General features: G+C 41.6%; 1 protein-coding gene across 9 annotated transcripts in view; it reads right to left on the bottom strand.

Moving 5' to 3' along the window:
* Window positions 1–16645, bottom strand: part of Grb10 (growth factor receptor bound protein 10) — a 170812-nt gene that overhangs the window by 62569 nt on the left and 91598 nt on the right. Inside the window, exon 1 of one of the 9 annotated variants that reach the window (XM_074065499.1) lies at window positions 2791–3070. The exons of the other annotated variants lie outside the window; for them this stretch is intronic. The gene's annotated coding sequence lies outside the window, so the exon portion shown is untranslated. Of the gene's footprint in view, window positions 1–2790; window positions 3071–16645 lie in introns of those variants that run through there. 9 annotated transcript variants of the gene reach the window in all.

Here is a 16645-nt window from a genome sequence, read left to right as displayed (position 1 = left end):
TAAAGATTCTAAAATGCCCTTATCAAGAGTCAACTTAAAAATGTTAAAATGTCCTGTGGGAACAATTAGCATTTTATCTATTTAGATAATAAAATCACTGTGGTTTTTCTGATTTTATTTAAACTTCTTTAATTAAATCATCTGAACAGTAGTTTTAAACAACTGATTTTAAAGAAGGTACTTCATATTCTACATCAATTTTTTTTAAAACACTAGACTAGAATATTACTGAAATCACAATCAGTTCTGGCAAAACACTCCAAAAACTGATATTCTGTCAGCTAGTTTTTCTCAGCAAGGACCCCATATGTCTGTCCCTTCTACACATGTGACAGCTGCTAAATTCTCTTCTGGTCCATGAATCTGAGTGGATCAATAATCACCCATTTGTGAAAGGCTTTTTCTGCCAAGCAACAGAAGTAGAATCAAACAAGGGATGCTTCTGGAAGTGACTGTTTAGATGGTCTAGTCAATGATGTAAAATACTCTCCAGGAGGTGCCCTGCTAGAAGGAATACCAAAAGAGAAAAGGATTTATAACAATGTATTTACTGCCCAAATACAGGTCAAAAAAACATGGCTGTCAATCAAGCTATTAATAGTTATTTTCCTTCCTTAAATAGTCCAGTCCAAAACTGGGCATGGACTTTGCCCCAAATATTTGAGTAGCTCATCTGATTTCAAATTCACATCCCTTCTAGTTTCACTGTCATTAACATACTAAGGCTAGATTCGTTCGGAAGTAAATTCTATGAAACAAATTCTCATCTGGTTCATAGACCATTAAAAATGAATGTCTCCCATAAAGCAAGAGAGGTGTGCTGAGCAGGAAAAGGAAATGGGGTTAGCAGAGGCTTTAGCTTCCAGCCCCTCCTTACCGGTCTAACAAAGAATACACTTCTTAGTTTACAGCACCATCTAGTGTCTTCCTTACGTTAATTAGAGATTAAAGATGACACTGGATTCACTTTGCTAAATTATTTTGGCACCTTGAAGACATGTTGTTTGCACTACATGCTTAGGATGCATCTATGCCAGTGCTTACCACGCATGCTCAAGCCAGTACCTGCAGCTGATTGGGTCCCTGTGAAGAAAGAAATACATGCACCTGACAGGTGTCTGGCACAGGTACAAAAGCCAAAGTTCATACACATGTCTATCTAGAAAAGAACCAAAGGCCAATGCCAGGCTACGAAAGTGTTCAAACCTAAACCCTATTCCCTTGGCAAGCTATTTCTGTTGACTTCTAACCAACTACAGTTTTGTACAAATATAACTTCACATGCTACTGAAGTATCTCTTTGCATACCAACTCGCCCTTATTCTCTTGTATTCTAGTCACACACATTTGGTTTCCTGTATGTAGAGTTCGGACATAAGTGAGAAGAAGCTAATCAAGTACTAAACTATGAGGGCTTTCTGCCTCGTTGATATTTAAATAACTGCAGATCATAACTCCGAACAAAAACTACAAACATAACTCCCAAACCATGTCACTATTTTAAAAAAGAAATAGGATCAGCCCAGTGCCAGTGGCTCACGCCTATGATCCTAGCTACTCAGGAAGCAGAGATCAGGAGGATCGAGGTTCGAAGCCAGCCTGGGCAAATACTTAGAGAGACTCTATCTCGAAAACACCCATTACAAAAAAGGACTGGAGGAGTGGCTCAAGGTGTAGGCCCTGAGTTCAAGCCCCAAAATTGCAAAAAAAAAAAGGAAAGAAAGAAAAGAAAAGAAGTGGAATCAATACTTCAGTTCCCACAGGGAAGCAGGAAGTGAAAACTCCAGTTTGTCTAGCCATTATGTGCATATTCGTGGTCTCTCGTGTAGCACAAGAATGGAATATCCGTAATGCCTGCATTTTCAGTGTTATAAGCAAAATTTATTTCCTCAACATCTGTTGGGAACCATACTCTCCTCTCTATCCAATTCATACAGACAGTAGTAAACTGCCATTTTCAGTCTCCAATGATTTTGAGAAAATGTGTATCAACAAACTGATGAATTCAAGAACCTTTAGGAATCTGTGGGGGTCTTTTTCCATTATGATCACATACATTTGCAGAGTTCATGCCTGCACCTTTAGGGCTCTTGCTGGGGATCCCTGTGGAGTGCCCATGTGGGTACTCTAGTCACCCCCCTATTCCTAGGACTCACAGGCTACCTGGGGAGAATTATCCAAAGCATACACCAATGCCAAATGATGAGTTCGTGATATGAAACTGGACAAAGATAAAAATATACCTTGGGTATATTTTGGAGTCAGAAAAAGCTAAAACCCATAACGATCCTCTCAATTTCCAGAGGCCACACCAACCTGTTCCTTGCTTTAACTTGTATCTTAACTATTTTTCTTGGAATGCCTTTCCTTTATTAATGTAAATGCAAGACTATCATTCAGGAAGGCTGCATGCATATTTAGTTCCACATCCAGGTCATTGGAACCTGGGCATTTTCTTCTGTAATGTTGGGGCTTTACCCAGACCCTCCTCCAAGAACATCTAACAGCAAGTTACACATTCAGGATTCTACTCAATAGTTCTGTAGATATGACAAAAGATACAGTGATATCCATTTGTAATCCTAGCACTCAGAAGGCTAAGGCAGGAAGATCTTGAGTTTGACGCTAGCCTGTGCTATTATATAGTGAGACCCTGCTGCAAAAACAGCAACAATAAAATTATAGCTTGCGTGAACTGTATAGACTATTCCCCTTAAAGCTACATTGAGATAAGCATTTACATTCTTTTGAAATAAAGTACAACCCTTATAATTATTTGACTGTTCATACCTGCTACTTTGATCCAGAGCAATCGAAAACTGACTTAGATCCAAACCCTGTATACACCTGGGACACTGGAGGAGCAAAGTGTGGTCAGGTCCATGGCTGTCGGACCATGCGGGGTCCTTTCCTAGAGAAGCCTCAGCCCCTCTCCACCAAAGACCACAGAACACAGGAGAGCGGGCTGCTCCCTGCTTTGGTTGGATCTTGGGCAAGCTGTTCCAGGTGCTCTTCCCACCTGGAAGAGAGATATCCTCTAAGGCTCCAAGGACACTGACCAACCTCAGGGCTGCCCAGATCCCTGGTCTTTATTTCCTTGAAGACATAAGGGTTAACAATGGATGGAGTAAACCAGTATTTTAGAATGGATGGAGGTTCTTAAAATTCCCACATCCTGAAACCAGAAATGATCCAATTTTCAAATGAATTCAGGTATATTTTCCTCTCTCCTCTGCTATGATGCCCTAAAAATATCTAAGTTCCCAGGACTCTTTGAAAACTGCAAAGGCAACTTTTGATGTGCTCTTTGTAATTTCCTGTGTGCGTTTTTCGTGTTTCACAGGGGCCTGCCTTGCTCTTCACGTGCCTGGTGTAACATCCCCATCCAGTCACCACACACTGACCTTTCTGCTTCTGAAACTACACCAAATATTGAATTTTGCAGCCAAGGATGCCACACTGCTACCATTTTGGATTCTGGGTGTGTTGATGGTGAGATGCTAGGAGAACTGTGAACTCCTAGTTCACAAGGACAGGTGGTCCTTGGAGCACCCTGAGTAGGGGATAGGGTGAGGGGCTCTGCTTTCCCTCAGCTGGAGGCAGGGTCCCCTACATCCTCCCTCTCCCACTCTAGCACTGGCTATCTTTGGGGCTGAAGATTCAGGAAGGGATCTGAGGTCATGAAACAATCTTGGGACTCTTGAGAGAGGGTCATAGCTTAGTCCAGAATGTCTGGACCAACTGGCTAACCGGAGTGGTTTTAGAAATTGCTAGCCCCAGTGTGAAGGGAGAATCACATCAGCAACACAGAGTTGGGTAGATAGGTGTGAATTTAAGGTGTCTGTTCGGGTAAAACCCTAGACTCTGTTCATTTTAGCCTAAATCATTGCTAACCTCTTTCTCAGGCTCTAGGAATCTGTATAGGAAGTCACTTATGCCCCCCAGGCAGGGTCAGAGATTCAGTAGCTAGTCAGTGTTTCAAGTGTGTGAGAAGCACTGGTAGCCATATTCACAAATGAAAATCACTCATAATCTTGATGTCATCCCAACAAAGGGATGATTCCTGCTTTTAGATTTTTATTCCAAGCCTTTCTGTTTTCAATGGATATATATATATATATATATATATATATATATATATATATATATGTATACACACACACACAGTCAAAAAATCAATATATATTCTACTGCATTTCTACAGGTTTTGACTTGCCATTTTATGGTAGTGGCTTGAAAAGCATTAAGACAGAAATAAATGTTTACATTTTGGAAAATATATTTGAGTCAGGAAAAGTGGTCTAAGGAAGAGGATTTCATTATAAAAAATGGTTTGGTAATTAGTGACTATTAAACAGTTTTTGGTTCCAATCCAAAGGGGAGAGAAATATAAATCTGTCAGAAATGTTGCGATGAAAAATTCAATTGTTAAACATCTTCGATAATTAGATGAAAGTTGTAAGATTCAGCCTGCTTTTCTTTGTTCCATTTTTGAAAGGGAAATGCAGTGGTAGTTAGCCATTCATAGTGTTGGGCTTTACATCCACAATTCAAATGCAACATGTTAAGGAAAGAAACCCGTGCATCTGTATTAAGTGTGTGCAGATTTTTGTACATTATTCTCTAAATGATACAGTATAACAACTATGTACACAGCATTTACACTGTATTATCTAGAGATAATTTAAGGATACAAGAGGATGTGCATATTTTATATGCAAATACAACACCATTCAATATAAAGGAATTACTCACCTATGGATTTTGGTTTTTGTAGGGGTCCTGGAAGCAATCCCCCACAAATATTGAGGGACAATTATAAATAGTTAGAAAAACTGAAGGTAGTGCTTGAAGAGACAACTTCACAACATGTTTACAACAGCATTATTCAACAAGCAAAAGCTGGAATCAACCCAAATATCTCTCTGTGGATGAATGGATAAAGAAAATGGGGTATAGATACTCAACAAATTATTATTCAGCCTCACCAAGGAAGGGGATCCCAAGACATGCTATAACATGGATGAACCCTGAGAATACGAGGTGCGGTAAAGGAAGTCAGTCACAAAAAATGCATTCAACTAGGAGATGTCCAGCAACAGACAGAAAGCGGAATGGGGGTAGCCAGGGCCTGGAGGTAGGACAAGGGGACTTGGTGTTTAATGGGTATAGATTTTTCTGTGGAGAAGCTGACAAGAGTTCTGTGGATGAACTGCATATGGGAGATGGGAGATGGTTATCCAACAATGTAAGTGGTTTTCTTTTTCTTTTTTTGAGACCAGGTCTCACACTGTAACCCTTGAACCTTCCCATTCTGCTGAGACCTTCTGAGTGCTGGGATTGCTGACATGTACCACCATGGCATGCCGGGCTGTGACTGCTCTTAACACCACTTAAAAAAAAAAAAGGTTAAGATGGTAACTTTTATGTTATGTATGTTTTAACACAATTACAAATGATAAGTGGGAAAAAAAAGGAAGTTTAAAATCTGATTTGTTAACATCTTTAAACATGATCAAATGAAGTCTTTGTTTTGGGTTCCTTTCAGGCACTTTCTGCCCTAACCTGCTACATGCTCAAGACTTCACAGACGGAAGCCTTTTCCAGTGGACACCATAGGTGTCTTCAGTCCCAGATCAACCACACACTCCCCCACATCCATCACCCCTTCTAAGGGGCAGAGGGTCACTCCTGAGCCAAGCCCTGTACACCCTGGCCTCTTGGGAGCACTTGCTACAAACCAGCCTCATCCCCAGCCCAGAGCCACCATTTCACGGCACTGTTTCCTCTTCCCTGAGGCCAGCAGCTCACTCAAACTTGGCTTTCCCTATGACCAGAGATGAAGCAAGCCAGGCAGAGACGTCACACAGGATGGCCAGGCTCATGCAACTCAGACTGCAATGTGGTCTCAGGTGAACAGTGGCAATACAGGAAATGTCAAGAGGAACTTCTAGAAAAGAACTATTTGATCTAAGATACAAGTGCAGCTATCTGGTCAGAAGGCAAAGGAAGACTCAGGAAAAGACCCTAGGTTGAGGCTGAGCTATAATAACAGTATGTGCAAAGGCCCCTGGGAATGTGTCTGCGGGTTCCCCTCTGGGTTATGCTGAGTGGAATGGCTTCTGAAAGGACTAGGACAAGGTGGTCCATTTCCTAACTAAGTGGCAGTTAACAGGGATTCTTCTCCCTAACCAAAATCAGAATTTTCAGTACAAATTTACAAGCTTTTCCACCAACCCTCAGGAGTGTGGCAGGAAGGATGAACTCCAAGTGTTCACCTTATACTGGTGCACGCAAAGCTCCCTTCCTAATGGAGGCTCAGTAAACAGAATTAATATAACACAGGAAGTCCATCTTCTCTAACAGATAACTGGGCCAACAGTCATTTCCCCAGGGCAACGAGCTATAGGTAGAAGTCGAGGGCAAATTTCAAAACTAAAGGCAGACATCCTGGTAGCTGGGTAACTCACCCTACCATCACCATCAAAAAGTAAAGCAGTGATCCCTCACTGTGTTCTCTGAGTCCTATGAGATTTATTTTTTAATCTATGTTTTAGGGAACTATACAATAATTCTATTAAAAAATAAGAAGCTAAAGAGAGTCGGGCTCAACCCTATAATCCCAGCGCTCTGAAGGTGGATGTGGGAGGAGGCAGGAGAACCCTTGAGTGCCAAGTCAGTCCAAGAAAATAAACAAGACCTTATCACAAAACCAAAATGAAAACAAAAGGGCTAGGTGTGTGGCTCAAGTGGTAGTGTGTTTGCCCGGCAAGTCCAAAGCTCTGGGTCCAAATGCCAGTATTGTTAAAAAATAAAATGAAAAGTGAAGATAAAGGGAAGGGAAGGGGGATGTGGAGGGAATGGGAGGGACAGGGAGGAAAGGGAAGGGAAATAGAAGGGGAAGGGAAGGAGAAGGAGAAAAGGAAGGGGAGGGGAAGGGAGGGAGGAGGAAGGGAAAGGGGAAGGAATGGGGAAGGGAGGAGAAGAAAGGAGAGAAGAAGTGACTCAATTTTACTCAATGGTTCCAGTAATTTAAAATTCAAGGTCTGGCATCCAATGTTCAGTGAGCCTCACCTAGGAAAGTGTGTAAAGTATCCTTCTTTCTTGGATTTTTATCTTGCCACTTTGTTGCAAGGAAGAACCTGGAAGTTACTAAGTCTCTGCCTACTCCTTTAAGAGTGCCTGAATTCTGCACCAAAGAGGCTATACAACACAGGAAAGGAATTTTCCACTACCAAAAAGCTTCAGCCTGCCAAGTTAGAACCAAGGAACTAAGCTAAAAGAATTACATTTTAAAAAGAAAAAAAAAAAAAGCAAAAAAAGAAAATCAGCCATGCAATTTCTATTTGCATTAAGAAGACACTTGGTGTATGTGTGGTGATATCCACAAAATATATTCAAAAGGGGCCAAATATAAATTTTACCTATCAAGTCTTCCTTAACAATTTAACCTGTTTCTTTCCAACCTTGTGATTTCAATTCTTAATTCTTTTATTACATCATAAATCAGGCAGAAGCCTGGGTACAAGAAATGATATAAATAACTTGTCACTCTGGAAGGTTCCCATTTTCCATCAACCCTAAAAATATTAGCCTAAGAACACTGGAATTGAAAAGGAAAATCCAGGTTACCATCCAAAAGTCTGTCACTCAGTGCATTGGTGCTCTCAAAGTCAATGTCTGAAAGGCAAATGAGGCAATGGGGAATCTGTATACTATGTAGAATATTAACACTCTGTAATTCCATAGACTGGCCTCCATGAATTTAAAATACAGTCATTTAAGCAACCTTTTTCTTCATTCAACAAATATTGACTGAGGACCAACTACATAGCCAACATCATTTCAGGTGTTGAAGACAGATGTTAACAAAACAGACAAGACTCCCTTCTGTTGCACACCTACTCAAACTGGAAGGACACACAGCAGATTAGCAGGGATCCTCTATAAGGATGACATGCAGATACATAGGGCATTCCATAATGTTTTCACTGCAAAGAAATGATTATTATTCGGCGACAAGAATGAAATGCTGTCATTTGCAGGCAAATGGATGGAACTGGAGAACATCATTTTAAGTGACGTTATCCAGGTTCAGAAGGTCAAAGGCCGCATGTTTTCTCTCATATGTGGAATATAGGCCTGATATAAACACAGCAATATTATGAAAAACAGGTTGTGCTAAGGGGAAGTCACAGAGAGAGAGAGGGTAAAAGAAGGAAGTTAAAAAGGTAAATATGGTTGATGTACTCTCTGTACAAGAATGAATGCAGAATTTTTAAACCTGTTTAAATCAACATAAAAGAGGACTAAGGTAGAAAGAAGAAAAATAGAGGGGGATGAACCAATACATATAAATGTCACAATAAAACTCCCTGTGTATCTATCTTAAACAGACAAAAATGTCATTTTTTTTCTTTTACAAAATCAGAGAACAGGAGGATTGAACAGATCCTGTCTGGGAGTTGGCACCAGTGGGAGGGGGAGGATATGAGGAAAGGGTGTAGAGGGTGAATATGGTGGAATATCATGTACTCATGTATGAAAATGGAAAAATGAGACCTGTTGAAACTACTCCAGGAATGGGGGGGGGAGATAAAGGAGAATGATGGAGGGAGTGAATTCAACTATGGCATATTTGATATAAGAACTTTTGTAAATGCCACGATGTAGCCCCAGCACAACAATATTTTAAATAAAAGAAATGATCAGTATTTGAGGAGAAATGTGTGCACTGACTTGAACATTACACAATGTGTAGTGAAACATCAGATGGGCGCTCATAAATATAATAGTAACATGTCAATAAGAAATATGCCATCTACAAAAGGTCTCTAATGTTAAATGTAAAGGTAGTGGGAAACACATGAAACTCAGTATCTTCTTTTTTTACCACCTCTAGAAAACAATTCCCTCTATGAAGTTAAAAATCTGCTCTAGTTAAGTGGCACCTCACAGAGAGATGAGGGGTTCGATGGAACCTGCAGAAATGGAGTAATAAGACCTTAACTGACAAGAGGAAGCTTGAGCCAAAAGGATGGATCCCAAGCCTTGGCCTCTTGGGCGTGACTTTAAGTGGGAAGGTTAAAAAACACAGTTCATGTCCTCAGACGAAGAGATCCCTGGCAGACTGAGGCTCCCAGTCAACAAACCTATCCCAGAAGCCAGAAATGTTCCCAGCACGGTTCTGCTTGCTGCTTGGCAGACAGAAGGGCTTTAAAATGATATCTCTGTTTACAGGCGAGGCAGTCATGGAGAGGGCATTTGGCGCTCAGAAGAGCCTAAATCCTAGGGCACTGCAGGCAGAAAGTCATCCCAGGAGAGCCCTACCAGGCGATTCTAAGAAAGAGACATCTCCCAGAACCCAAATGCTCAGGAGACAGGACCTGCCTCTTCAGGGGCGGGGACAGGAATGCAGTTTAACCAGGGCAGGACACTCAGGAGGAGGCTATGGGACTGGACTGTCTAGAGCTGTCCCTCTGCAACCTGCATACAGGCTGCAGGACCACCTGAGGGCCTTCTGGGAGCAAAAACAAGTTCCTAGAATGCACCTAATACTGTAAGTCCCAGTCTCTGGGGTTGGGCTCAGGAATGAACAGAGTTCCTGCCAAGATGTGAATGTTTCTGTTCCCTGAAACCCAACTTCTACCAAAAATGTACTATGAGTGGGGCATTTGGGAGGTTATCAGCTCATGAGGGTGGAGTCCTCACAAATAGAATCAGTGCTCTTATAAAAGGAACCTTAGAGAGCTCATTTGACCACAACAACCAGGTGGCAACACAGCAAGAAGGTGTTTATGAGAAAATGGGCCCTCACCCGACAGTGGCCTTGATCTCGGACTCCCAGCCTCCAGAGGTGAAAGAAATCATTTCTGCTGCTTATAAGCTACCTAGCCTGTGGTATTTTGTTATGGCAGCCTGAAAGTTGAATGCGAGTTATTTTTATGATATTTTTCAACTATAAGAAAAAACACAGGAGTAAGTGGCACCTTCTGAATCATGCCCAGGAAGAAGGGTTCCCATGGGTAGTGTCTCTCAGAATCAGGGCTGAGATAGACACTTTCTCCAATTGAGCAAGCTTGGGGGAAGAGACATCACAGGTTGGATTCAGAGAAGTGGAAACACGTTACCATTTTTTTCTCTCTATGTAACTCTAAATTATGATCAGCGAGGTGAGCATTTTCTCAGCAGCGACAAGGTACCATGCCAGGCACATGTCACAGATCAAACTATTTATCCAGCTATTGCTAATCTTCCTAACAAAGCAGTCACTTTTCCATTTTTCAGGTAGAGAAACTGAGGCATACTCAACTATTATGATGTAGAGTGAAGAATCCACCTAAGTACAAAGTTGGACATATTCCCTCCTTCTTACAGCTTGGAAATTTTCTTTAGTTTCCTTCTCACCCAACTTGAGTCTTACTTTAATTTTTTTTATTGTTGTGGTTTTTTTTATTATGACGTTTACAAGGTTTTTTACAATACATCAAATATATCATAGTTGAATTCACCCCCTCCATCATTCTCCTTTATCCCCACCCCTTCCTGTAATAGTTTCAACAGGTCTCATTTTTACATTTACACACATGTGTACATGGAATTTGCACCATATTCACCCTCCCACACCCTTTCCCCACCACTTTCCCCCTCCCATGGGTACACAGTCCCCAGACAGGACCTGTTCTGCTCTCCTGTTCTCCAATTTTGTAAAAGAAGAAAAATGACACTTTTGCTTGTTTAAGATGGCTACATTGGGAGTTTCCGTGTGGTACTTCCGTGTTTATATGTATTATAGCCCAATTTGGCTCATCTACTCTATTTTTCTTCTTTTGCTGTGACACAGAAATCTAGCAGGTGACCCCCGCCCCCTGCCAATAGGAAACATTAGTTATACAAAGATACTTTCAGTTATCTGTAGGTATACAAACATATCCACAAGAGAGGAGGGTTGAGGACCTGAGTGCTGACTGTACCTTGTCAAGACTATGTCAAAGAGTTTCTTAGTCAGAATTGAATCCACAGTTGAATAAGCATTGGTGACAGTCTGTGTAACTTCTGAGGGTCAGCAGAGAGGGAGGCCACCAGCAGGTTCTGGGCTCAAAGCCCAGCCAGTTCAATTTAAGGCTATCTTCAAACATTGCTTATTCAACTCCATGGAAAATCTACTCTGTAAGGGTTCACCAGAAATGTGCACAGGTAGGTAAGGACACAGTATTATCTGTGGGGCAGTAATGAGGTGTGAACTCAGGACCTTGCACTCACTAGGCAGGTGCACTACCAACTTGAGCCACATCTCTGGCCCTTGTTTGGCTTTTTATTTTTCAGGCTTTTTACCTGTGCCAGCCTCAGAGCATGATTCTCTTACCTACTCCTCCTACCTATGCCTTCCATGTAGCTGGGATTTCAGAGGTATAAGACCACACCCAGCTTGTTCTTTGAGATGGGGTTTTGCTAACTTTTTACCGAGGATCTCCTAGAACCAGGATCTTTCTTTTCATCTCCCAAGTAACTAGCATTACAGGTGTGAGCCACCATGCCTGGCAGGAAATAGCATTCTCACAGCGGGGCATATGTTAGCCATGTTAATGAAAGTGACGTTGGTAAATTGTTTTGGAAAGCAGTAGTACATTTTGCACAGAATGACAGGGGTCTTTCGAGCTTTCCTGAGAATCTCAAGTTTGAGGTCTTACTTTGGGGACTGAATATACAATTACAAAGCACCCCAAAAAGCATCCTATTTACTGGAATGGATGGAGGTTGGTTAATACTGATTAGCTATTAGTTTGTATTAAGATTTAGATACAGTACAATATAGTGGAGAAATATATAATACTGGATTTTAGGAGAGAGAATACTCATTTCTTTTTCTTTTATTATTGTTGCAGTGCCTGCACATTGTAATGTTTACAAAAGTTCATACACCATATCATAGTTGAATTCACCCCCTCCAACAATCTCCTTAATACCCTCTCCCCCCATTCCTGGAATAGTTTCAACAGGTCTCAGTTTTCCATTTTCTTACATGAGTATACTATATTCTGCCATATTCACCCTTCTTCACCCTTTCCTTATATCCTCCTTCCCCTCACTGGTACCAATGCCCCAGATAGGACCTGCTTTACCTTCTCATTCTCCATTTTTGAAAAACTGACATTTTTATTTAAGATAGCGATACAGGGAGTTTCATTGTAACATTTCCATGTGTATATGTATTATAACCTGAATTCATTCACTCTACTTTTCTCCTTTCTATTTTAGTCCTCTTCTTATGGTGATTTCAAGTTTAAAAATTCTATATTCATTTTTGTATAGAAAGTACAACCATATTCACCTTCTTTTTTTGGCGGCACTGGGGTTTGAACTTGGCCTCATGCTTGTTAGGCAGGCACTCTTATTGCTTGAGCCACTCCACCAGCCATATGCACCTTCTTAACTTCCTTCTTTTACCCTCCCTCCCCAAGTAGTGTCTTCCTTAAAGTGACTTGTTTTTCATAGTATTACTTGTATTTGTGTTGGGCCTTTATTTCTTCTCATTTTCTACCCCAGAGAAAGTCAATGTATTTTTTTCATAAGTGATCACAATTAAATAAAAGAATTATTTATTTCTCACTTGTACTTGCTACACCTAGGAAGGATTTACACTTCCATGGACAAAATGGTCCATGCTGTATGACTGGGAAGTTAGATGACTCAGAGTTCTCTGCTAAATCCCTGGGCCTGGGCCCCATGCCTTGCACGGCCTCCACAAGCAACAGGCACTTGTTCAAGGAATGAAGAAACAAATGAACGAATGAATGAAGTCACAGAAAAACCACCAAGCAAGCAGGCGGGTGAAAAGCAAACCCAGCAGGAGAACAGAGAGAGGGGCTGGAATAAAGCCCTCCATTGAGCCAAGAGCATCCTGGCAGCGAAAGGAAACGTGAAGCATTAATGGAGTCCAATTATCTGCTGAAAGGGACCAGACAAAAGAGTGGTGAGAGCTGTCAGAGCACCAGGAAGGCGAGGGCCCAGAATAGCTGAGACTTAGAAAAATGACAAAAGATGACAATGGCTTTTTCAGACCTGCTCCTAATAAGGACCAGGAGGAAGAGGTCTGCTGCTTGCCTGCCATTGGGGAAAACAAAGAGAATACAAGTTCTTCCATGCCTTTTTGTTCCTATCTTCCTTATTAAGACAAATGATCTTCAAAGTGGAAAAGGAAGAAATAGGCACAGTTAAGGGAAGGCAGGGTCTGCAATGGAGACAGAATCACAGGGATGTGATCAACTTGACCGCTTTCAAGGCCAAGGCAAACTCAATCCCTACTGTCAAATCTCAGTGTGAGCCACTGAACTGAAAGATCAAAAAAGAGATGAAAATATAGGACCTGGTAAAGGAAGGAGGGTTAATCCAGAGGTAGAAGAGCAGACAAAAGGATCAGAGGCTGAAGCCACCAGCCTGGCTTCAAATCCCAGCTCTGCTATTCACAAGGGGTGAGGACTGGGAAACTCTCATTCCACTGGCCTTGGTTTCCTCCCTATAAACATGGAGACAGTAACAATGTCTACGTCACAGAACAGTTGGCTTTACCCAAAGTAAAACTACATGCCTGAAAAAACCAATTATCTAAGGCATTAAAAGCTAATGGGTTGGACAGGGCCCCCCTATGCCAAGGCCTGGCAGACATTCCTCCACCCAGCATTGGTTCAAAGCTTTCATGTGAGCGAGTAAAGTACACGTGTTGGGTTTAGGACTCCAGCAATCCTGGCAACATTCTAAACCTGTCTCTGGAGGTAGCACCAGGACACTCTCACAGCCCTGTTCTTCAGGAACAAGGGAGGTCATGATGAATGTTTTGCACATGGGCACAGGGCAAGGGAACCAAGGGGATGGGGACAAAGGGTCAGAGACTGGGAAGAGCAAGCCTCTGGTTAAGATGGCTACAGGCCACAGGCCTGAGAAAGAAGTGTCGGTCTCCACAGGGATGCTGATCGCAGCAACAGAAATCCTGCAATCAAGAGTATGAAGCCACCAACTACTAACCATACAAGGGGCAGTGACACTCTTCCCATCTTCCCAGGAGTCTCAAGGACTCACCCTGGCACAGCACCATCATCCTGGCATTTCCATCCACTGCCCACCTGAATGTGATTTATTCCAGTGCTTAACACACCCCCTTCACAGCCACAAAGGTCCTGGAATATCCCCTCAGGGAACAAATCAAGAAAGATACTTAGGAGTGAAATACAACAGCTTCCTCAAATCCTAGATTCTTCACCCATCTTATTTTCTTCTTTTTTCTCCTTCCTTTTTCTCTTCTTCCTTTTTGCTTTCCTTCCTTCCAGTGTTAGGAATTAAACACAGAGCCTCAGGCATGCTAGGAAATTGTTCTACCACTGAGCCACACCCACTGCCAGTTGAAAACTTGTGGTGCCACCAACTGCTCCAGGATGAGGTATCACCATCACAACTACACATCACTGATAACAAAACACCCTGCCTCTTGCCAAGACTTTGGAGGCATGCGTTATCCTTGATGAGTAAGTTTTGTAGACAGTGAGGGTAACACATTCCAGCCTGACAATCTGTTTCCTCTTCCTCTTTCTAGTACATCAGACTCTTGGCTTCTTCCCTCCTTAAGCAGGGGGCAACAAATACAATGCGGTTCTCTATCTGAGCATAAATGCTGACCTGTTCCCCTCCTATCCTGTGCCTCTGCCAACACCGCCTCTTTCCTGTGAACTTACAGATCTCCCAAGGCCTCTGTACCTTCCTATTTGCTATAGGCTTGGATCATAAATACTCACAGTCCAGCAATGTATTTTAAAATAAAACCCAAAACACTATTATTCATTTATTTTCATTACCAAATGGTTAGCATGTTTGTTCAAATTTTTACATATTTATTTATCTTGCAAGGCTAAGCTATCAAACCCAAGGCTTTATATATGCAATGCAAGTGCTCTACCAGCAGGCTATACTCCCAAATTTTAAAAGGCAGAAAATTTTAAAGGGAATAAAAATTGTCTACAACCCCATAACCTAGAACTAAATATCATTATATATGACTCATGTACATGCTGTTTTTAAAAAATAACAAAAATTGGGATCATGGAGTGTTGTGACCTGTTTCCCTGCTTTCAGTACTAAGCAGAAGTGAACACGGCCTCAAGTTACTAGAAACAACCTATTTGAAAGAAGATCAAATAAATAGTTTGACCATTCACTGTAACGTTAGTTTTCTGTTTTATTTTTTTCTTTATTCTCCTTATTCTGGTGAGAATAGTGACAGAATTGAAATAGGGACAGACAGACAGACACACACACACACACACACACACACACACACACCTTTCCATGAAATAAATTCCTAGAACTGATGAATCAAAATTCATAAGTGAACTGGGCTTGAGGATATATACCTATGGCGGACCCCTTGCCTAGCATGGGTGAGGTCCTGGGTTTGATCCCCAGCACTGGGCAAAGTTAAAACAAACAAACAAACAAACAAAAAGCACAAACACTGTAAGGCTCTTGTTAAACAGGAACAAACCACCTTCTTAAATTAAGACTGATTTCCTCCCCTTCACCTGGTGCTGCCTCTCACGGAGCCCATCATGGGAGATGTGGCACCATGTGCCTCACACACTCTCCTGAGGCTGCTCTCTACTTCCCAAGCTCACAGAACTCTTACAGTTTTCTCCATTGTTGGCTCCATGACTTTAGGACATGGACTTTGACCTGTTTTAGCAACCTGGAGTCCCTCTGTTCAGTGGTACTACTTGGAGTCATAGAGTATGTGTCTGTGCACATTGGTCTGTATGTTGTGTATGTCTGCGTGTGTGTTTGTAGGTTTTTATGTGTGGTTGTGTGTCTGCATCTGTATGTGTGTGTGCATGTGTGTGTCTGTGCATGCAGGTCTATGTGGGTAAGTCTGCATGTAGGTAGGTGTGAGAGTCATGGCAAGAGGCTCAGCTTTGGTTGTGGGTAGTAACAACAATCAGAAACAATTTGTTTAAAATGAGAAAAGGCCAAACTTCAAAAATTCACCATTCTCTGAAACTTCCCATCTCAAAAATATTGTCAAGGAAGAAACTAAACACAGAATTATCACAGGATCTAGCAATTCCGCTCCTGGGTATATGCCCACAGGACTCGAAATCACAGACTCAAGACACATGCACAGCAATGTTCATTAGCAGCATTATTCATGACAGTCAAAAGGGGGAAGAAACCCAAGTTTTTGCCCAGAAATAAATGGATAAACAAAATGTGGTATTATCCATATAATGGAATACTAGCCAACAATAATAAAGACATGAGATTCTGACCCAATCCAACATGGAGAATCTTGAAAGCATAATGCTAGTGAAAGAAGACAGTTACAAAAGGGCAGATTTTTGTGACTCCATTTAGAGGACTTATCTAGAGGAGGCAAATTCAGAAGAAGCAAGTGGATTAGAGGTTACCAGGGGTAGGGAGATTTATTGCTTCATTGGTACGGAGTCTCTGTTTGGGGTACTAGGAAAGTTTTGTAAACAGGTAATGGTGATGTGGCTTGCATAACACTATGAATACAATTTGTGCCATTGAACTGTACACTTAAAAATGGTTACAATGGTAAATTTTGTCCTCTATATTTTACCACAATGAAGAAATATTTCTT

This window comes from Castor canadensis, chromosome 2, assembly GCF_047511655.1.
Source record: "Castor canadensis chromosome 2, mCasCan1.hap1v2, whole genome shotgun sequence".
In the NCBI taxonomy this organism is placed as follows: Eukaryota; Metazoa; Chordata; class Mammalia; order Rodentia; family Castoridae; genus Castor; species Castor canadensis.
This window is presented reverse-complemented; position numbering and strand designations above follow the sequence as displayed.